Below are 7,930 nucleotides of genomic sequence, written 5' to 3'. Positions count from 1 at the left end.
CTCTGTACTCCAAACAGAAGTTCTCAGAAATTTCTTTCCACAGTTTCATATTACAAGACTTCTTTTGCTCAGGAACGCCCTTTATTCTGTGCCAGTCTGCATTTAATGTTCTTCTTGCTCCGCACTTCGCGTGTGAATCAGCTTCCAAGACAGCAAAGTTCCTTAACCTTGTCTAATTCGTGGTCATAGATTTCTGCTACTTTTCATTAATTTCATCTTTCTTTGGTTTACAGTCAGTTCATATTCTATACTCGTTCTACTGTTCATCCCATTCGACAGGTCGTGTAATTATTCTTCATTTTTACTGAGGGCAGCAGTACCATCAGCGAATCTTATCGTTGACATCGTTTCTCCCTGAAGTTTAATCCTTCTCTGAAAACTTCCTTCTATTTCGTCATTGTCGCTCCAATTATGGTTGTAACAGCAGGGTAAAGACTGGATCACTGTCTTATATTCTTTTCAATCCGAACCTTCGGTTATTAGCCTTCCATTCGTAACGTTCCCTCTCGGTTCTTGTACATACTGTGTATTAGCTGTCTTTCCCTATGGCTTGCTACTACGTTTCCTACAATTTAGAATATTTAACATTGTCAGATCCTTTTTCGAGGTCACGTATCCAACGAATGTGTCTTGATTTTTCTTAGTTATTCTTCAGTTTTTAAGTGGAACTTCAGTACAGCCTCCAGTGTGAAAATATACGTAGGGCAGGCTACTCAGATGATATAGGAAAAGAAACATCTCAGGAAGAGAGAATGAAAAATCAGACCACAATATCTCTGTAGGACGTATAAATTTTAATGGCCCCAAGTTGATAAATGGGCAACGGCCTTGCCGCAGTGGATACACCGGTTCACGTTAGATCACCGAAGTTAAGCGCTGTCGGGCGTGGTCGGCAGTTGGATGGGTGACCATCAAGGGCGCCATGCGCTGTTGCCATTTTTCGGGGTGCACTCAGCCTCGTGATGCCAATTGAGGAGCTACTCGACCGAATAGTAGCGGCTTCGGTCAAGAATACCATCATGACGACCGGGAGAGCGGTGTTCTGACCCCACGCGCCTCCTATCCGCATCCTCCTCTGAGGATGACACTGCGGTCGGATGGTCCCGGTAGGCCACTCGTGGGCTGAAGACGGAGTTAGTGCAACTGGCTAAGATATTCTGAGTTTGCATCATATAAATGTTGAAATGTCCCCTTAGAACAATTATACATGACTGTGCTTTAACTGACACATAATATTTTTAGCGCAACGCAATCTGACTTTCAAAAATCCCTACAAAAGAATGGCCCTGACTAACATTAACCTATACCTTTCACAAATCACTTGCCTCACAAAAATCTTCATTACTCGAACTACTGCAATACAGCGAGCGCCACTACTGCCAGCTAAATAAAAGATTCAAACTACGGAAGGCACTAACTACTGATAGGCATAGTTAGCAAATGAAAGATTTTAATAGAGAACAAACAATGTATTTACCTCAATAGTGTTCAAAAGTCACAATGTATATAGCAGTTCATTATATCCAGTATTGCAAATTTCAAAACTTCGCCATCTCTCTCCTCACATCCACCACTGCTGGCGGCTCACCTCCAACTGCGCAACGCTACGCCCTGTTAACATCCAGCTGCCCAACACTAAAATGGCAGACAACAATGCAAACTAGCCACAGACTGCACACAGCACAGCCAGTAATTTTTATACAGAGCTCTACGTGGCGTTACCAATAACAAAACCTAAACAGCCTACTTACATAGCCCCCATGCTCCCCACAAAAAAATTTTACAAATTGTTTTGGGCAGTGGCCAATAATGATTTGATAAAAATTTTCATAATTACAATAACAAAGATATCAAATGCACACACGTATTGATACAATGTTGGTCAAAAGCTAAAATTTTCTCACAGTCCATAAAGACAGTCCTGATCATTAATCACAGTGAAACTGCCGTTTCTTTTCTCAAAGTCTCAGCAGTAAAAGACAATGCACACGGAAGTAGTGGATTTCCATGTTGTCTTGAAGAAGTAGTGTTGTCAAAAATGGTTCAAATGGCTCTGAGCACTATGGGACTCAACATCTTAGGTCATAAGTCCCCTAGAACTTAGAACTACTTAAACCTAACTAACCTAAGGACATCACACACACCCATGCCCGAGGCAGGATTCGAACCTGCGACCGTAGCAGTCCCGCGGTTCCGGACTGCAGCGCCAGAACCGCTAGACCACCGCGGCCGGCAGTAGTGTTGTCCTTCCAACGGAAAGACAGTGCTGACTCTTGACATGCTGACAGGTAATGGGCCACAACAGAGCAAACCCACAGCAGAGTCATTCGACGTTTTGAAGAATATTGGTAGGTAGGTCATCACAGAGCAGACCCACTGTAGTCCTGGTAGAGATTACGGTATTGGTGGGCCACCAGAGATGCAGACCCACTGCAGTCCTTGTAGAAATAATGATATTGGTGGGCCATCAGAGATGCAGACCCACTGTAGTCCTTGTAGAGATGGCCAGCAGCCATCTGTTGTGACTGTGCGGGTGCACAATCACCATTGAAGAGTCTTGCAGATAATATAGCAAGTCCATAACCACCACTTGTGCACTCACAAAGTTTTTGGAATGTCCTTCGAACCAGCAATGCTGTTATTTTTGTGGGGAGCATGGGGGCTATGTAAGTAGGCTGTTTAGGTTTTCTTAGCGCTCTGTATGAAAATCACTGGCTGTGCTGTGCGCACTCTGTGGCTAGCTTGCATTGTTGTCTGCCATTGTAGTGTTGGACAGCTGGATGTGAACAGCGCGTAGCGTTGCGCAGTTGGAGGTGAGCCGCCAGCAGTGGGGAGAGAAATGGCGGAGTTTTGAAATTTGTAAAAATGGATGTCATGAACTGCTGTATATATTATGACTTTTGATGACTACTAAGGTAAACACATTGTTTGTTCTCTATTAAAATCTTTCATTTGCTAACTATGCCTATCAGTACTTAGTGCCTTCAGTAGTTTGAATCTTTCATTTAGCTGGCAGTAGTGGCGCTCGCTGTATTGCAGTAGTACGAGTAACGAAGATTTTTGGTGAGGTAAGTGATTTGTGAAACGTATAGGTTAATGTTAGTCAGGGCCATTCTTTTGTAGGGATTTTCGAAAGTCAGATTGCGTTGCGCTAAAAATATTGTGTCAGTTAAAGCATAGTCTTGTATAATTTTTCCAAGGGGACGTTTCAATGTTTATGCTCGTATTTGTATTTTCGCCTAGATGCTGTCCACGCGATAATGGTTCTCCTGAGAAACTGTCTCTTGGAGCTGCCTCTTCCGCCCTTTTTACACAATGAACGAAAGTGTGAAGATTACAGACTACTGAAGCGCTCCAAGCGTACTAAGCCCGAACTGCGAACTCGCACAAGATCTTGTCGCAGAGTGATTCAATGATAAACGTAAACACAGCGCACCGCTACTGGCACAACAGTGTCAAAGTCGCGATATCACATTAGCGTATCATTAATTATTTATGAAACTTAAAAAGATTTAAAATCTTCGATAAAAATTGTGGTGTCACCGCCAGACACCACACTTGCTAGGTGGTAGCTTAAATCGGCCGCGGTCCATTAGTACATGTCGGACCCGCGTGTCGCCGCCATCAGTACTTGCAGACCTAGCGCCACCACATGGCAGGTCTAGAAAGACGGACTAGCACTGGCCCCAGTTGTACGGACGACATTGCTAGCGACTAGACGTACGAAGCCTTCCTCTCATTTGCCGAGAGACAGTTAGAATAGCCTTCAGCTAAGTCCATAGCTACGACCTAGCAAGGCGCAGTTAACCATATCTGGAGAGAGTCTTACTTGTATTCACCATGGAGATGTACCACACAGGAGAATAAAGTTGAGTATACGAGAAGCTCCGTTCTTTTCTTTATAGCATTTATGAAGTATCCTGTTTCAGACTTAACGCAGGACGGCGTGAGTTGACGCGTGCCCTATTCGGCCCCTTCATAATAACACTGTGTCGGCACTTCTGTCGACACACATAACAAAAATATTTACCAAGTGTGCACTATACTCACATGGTCACAAAGTTCCTTTGGACAACGAAACGACCATAAGCAAAAACAAAACTCAACGTGCGGTAAGTGCACCAGAAAGCAATATGGCAGAATAAGGTCTCAGCACAAACCTGACCACAGCAGACAGGTTACTAGCTCGCGCGTGCGCAGTGAGATTGCTACTGCCGAATTTAGAACTGGCGCTATTCCTCTTTTCCTAGAATTATCGCGCGTCGCTACTAATGTGGTCGTAATAGTGAGCCCGTTCACGCGATAGGCGTACGCCATTCACGAAACTGGATGTCAATAGATTAGAAGTTCGTTCATCGTGAAGGAGGGGCATTATACACTTGGTTTGTGGTTCTGCGTCTACGCTTCCCGCATCGGCGCGCTACTTCCGCGTCCATCAATTAGGCGGCCCTGGCCGCGCCGTGTCTTCTCCTAGCGGCCGCTGCTGAACTATTCATTGCTAGATTCTGTGGCTGAATCGATTACGCCTTTTGTGGCTCAAATGGTTCAAATGGCTCTGAATACTATGGAACTTAACATCTGAGGTCATCACTCCCCTAGAACTACAGGGTGAATCAAAAAGTATACCACAACTTTAAAAATGTGTATTTAATGAAAGAAACATAATATAACCTTCTGTTATACATCATTACAAAGAGTATTTAAAAAGGTTTTTTTTCACTCAAAAACAAGTTCAGAGATGTTCAATATGGCCCCCTCCAGACACTCGAGCAATATCAACCCGAGACTCCAACTCGTTCCACACTCTCTGTAGCATATCAGGCGTAACTGTTTGGATAGCTGCTGTTATTTCTCGTTTCAAATCATCAATGGTGGCTGGGAGAGGTGGCCGAAACACCATATCCTTAACATACCCCCATAAGAAAAAATCGCAGGGGGTAAGATCAGGGCTTCTTGGAGGCCAATGATGAAGTGCTCTGTCACGGGCTGCCTGGCGGCCGATCCATCGCTTCGGGTAGTTGACGTTCAGGTAGTTACGGATAGATAAGTGCCAATGTGGTGGCGCTCCATCCTGCTGAAATATGAATTGTTGTGCTTCTTGTTCGAGCTGAGGGAACAGCCAATTCTCTAACATCTCCAGATACTGTAGCACCTTCGAAGAAAAAGGGACCAAAAACTTTATTGGCTGAAATGGCACAGAAAACGTTCACCTTGAGCGAGTCACGTTCATACTGAGTTGTTTCCCGCGGATTCTCAGTGCCCCATATACAGACATTGTGACGGTTGACTTTCCCATTAGTGTGGAAAGTTGCTTCATCACTAAACACAATCTTTGAAACGAAAGATTCATCTGTTTCCATTTGAGCAAGGATAAAATCACAGAAATCGATTCTTTTAATCTTATCAGCTGCTTACAGTGCTTGAACCACTTTCAGACGATAAAGTTTCATAACTAACCTTTTTCGTAGGACTCTCCATACAGTTGATTGTGGAATTTGCAGCTCTCTGCTAGCTCTGCGAGTCGATTTTCCTGGGCTGCGAACAAATGATTGCTGGATGCGTGCTACATTTTCATCACTCGTTCTCGGCCGTCCAGAACTTTTCCCTTTGCACAAACACCCATTCTCTGTAAACTGTTTATACCAACGTTTAATACACCACCTATAAGGATGTTTAACACCATACTTCGTTCGAAATGCACGCTGAACAACTGTCGTCGATTCACTTCTGCCGTACTCAATAACACAAAAAGCTTTCTGTTGAGCGGTCGCCATCTTAGCATCAACTGACGCTGACGCCTAGTCAACAGTGCCTCAAGCGAACAAATGTACAACTAAATGAAACTATATAGCTCCCTTAATTCGCCGACAGATAGTGCTTAGCTCTGCCTTTTGTCGTTGCAGAGTTTTAAATTCCTAAAGTTGTGGTATTCTTTTTGAATCACCCTGTACTTAAACCTCACTAACCTAAGAACATCACACACATTCATACCCGAGGCAGGATTCGAATCTGCGACCGTAGCAGCAGCGCGGTTCCGGACTGAAGCGCCTAGAACCGCTCGGCCACAGCGTCCGGCGCCTTCTGTGGTGTCGGTGGTTGATGATACAACATTCAGGACGTGATGGAGCGGGAATGTGAAACAGCAACACGAGTAGTGAGTAAATGAAAGTGACTAAAACTTAGTGGATGCGGAGAACGACATTTTTCTCGAACTGTAAGTTAACTGTCCGCAGTTTACAACTTTCGACAGCGAGAGTTGAGTGGCGAGTATCGCATTGAAATGATAATTAAATGAACACCCTATGCTGTCTACAGGCGTTGATGTACCGGGTGATCAAAAAGTCAGTGTAAATTTGAAAACTAACTAAATCACGGAATAATGTAGATAAATAGGTAAAAATTAACACACATGCTTGGAATGACATGGGGTTTTATTAGAACCAAAAAAAGACAAAAGTTCGAAAATGTCCGACAGGTGGCGCTTCATCTGATCAGAATAGCAATAATTTGCATGACAAAGTAAGACAAATCAAAAATGATGTTATTTACAGGAAATGCTCAATATGTCCACCATCATTCGTCAACAATAGCTGTAGTCGAGGAATAATGTTGTGAACAGCACTGTAAAGCTTGTCCGGAGTTATGGTGAGGCATTGGCGTCGGATGTTTCAGCATCCCTAGAGATGTCGGTCGATCACGATACACTTGCGACTGCAGGTAACCCCCAAAGCCAATAATCGCCCGGACTGAGGTCTGGGGACCTGGGAGGCCAAGCATGACGAAAGTGGCGGCTGAGCACACGATCATCACCAAACGACTCGCGCAAGAGATCTTTCACGCGTCTAGCAATATTGGGTGGTTATTTTTTTGTTCTAATAAAACTCCATGTCATTCCAAGCATGTGTGTCAATTTTTACCTCTCTATCTACATTATTCCGTGGTTTAATAAGTTTTCAAATTTATACTGACTTTTTGATCACCCAGTACATCAACGAGGACAGTTGAAAATGTGTGCCCCAACCAGGGCTCGAACCAGGGATCTCCTGCTTACATGGCAGACGCCCTATCCGTCGTTGCGGACGTCACATGACATCCGTTGAAGGTCGTTGTTGATCCTTTCACTCAGTTTTTTTATTACAGAGGCCAACCAGATCTCTGATCGAACACGCTGAACTACCGTGCCGGTAACAGCTACCGAACGCACAGAGGATAACGAGACTGAAGGAATTTATCCCTTGCACGCTCCCCGTGAGACCCACATCCCCAACGTAATGTCCACACACTACATTCGTAGTGCCCCTGCCGATTACACTCATTACTAGCGGCAGACAATCTTACAGAGTCCCGTAAGAGTCCGGGCAATGCGTGTGCATCCAGCACAGAAGAAGAAGGTCAATGGCCAGTTAGTCTTAACTATATGAAGATGGTATGTGTTCTTTCGGACATTAAGCTCTGAATGTGGGTCTCACGGGGAGCGTTCAAGGGATAAATCCCTGCAGTTGCACTATCCTCTGTGCCCTCGGTGGCTCAGATGGATAGAGCGTCTGCCATGTAAGCAGGAGATCCCGGGTTCGAGTCACGGTCGAGGCACACATTTTCAACTGTCTCGCCGGCACAGCAACTCAGCATGTTGGGTCAGACGGTTGACTGCCCTCTGTAATAAAAAAAAAAAAACTGAGTTAATGGAACAACGACGAACTGAAACGAATGTCTTGCAACGTCCGCCCCGAGTACATACAACGAACGAAAAGCAATAAAAGGAGATTTTTTTTTTTAAAAAAAGAAAAGAAAAGTATGGATAGAGCATCTGCCACGTAAGCAGGAGATCGCGGGTTCGAGTCACGGTCGGGGCACACATTTTCAACTGTCCCCGTTGATGCATATCAAAGCCTGTCGAAATCTTAGGGTCTTGATTAAATTATCATTTCAT

At 44.4% G+C, this 7,930-nt stretch overlaps 1 non-coding gene and 1 pseudogene across 1 annotated transcript; both read left to right on the top strand.

Moving 5' to 3' along the window:
• The first annotated feature begins 818 nt into the window (after positions 1-818).
• LOC126095377 (5S ribosomal RNA) lies at positions 819-936 on the top strand (annotated as a pseudogene).
• A 6,579-nt stretch (positions 937-7,515) lies between these two features.
• On the top strand, positions 7,516-7,590 carry Trnat-ugu (transfer RNA threonine (anticodon UGU)). Its single transcript has one exon. It is a non-coding gene; the product is annotated as a tRNA-Thr (tRNA).
• Positions 7,591-7,930: the final 340 nt, after the last annotated feature.

This window comes from Schistocerca cancellata, chromosome 1, assembly GCF_023864275.1.
Source record: "Schistocerca cancellata isolate TAMUIC-IGC-003103 chromosome 1, iqSchCanc2.1, whole genome shotgun sequence".
NCBI classification, from domain to species: domain Eukaryota; kingdom Metazoa; phylum Arthropoda; class Insecta; order Orthoptera; family Acrididae; genus Schistocerca; species Schistocerca cancellata.
The sequence above is the reverse complement of the archived record's forward strand: the minus strand, read 5'-3'. Positions and strand labels throughout refer to the sequence as shown.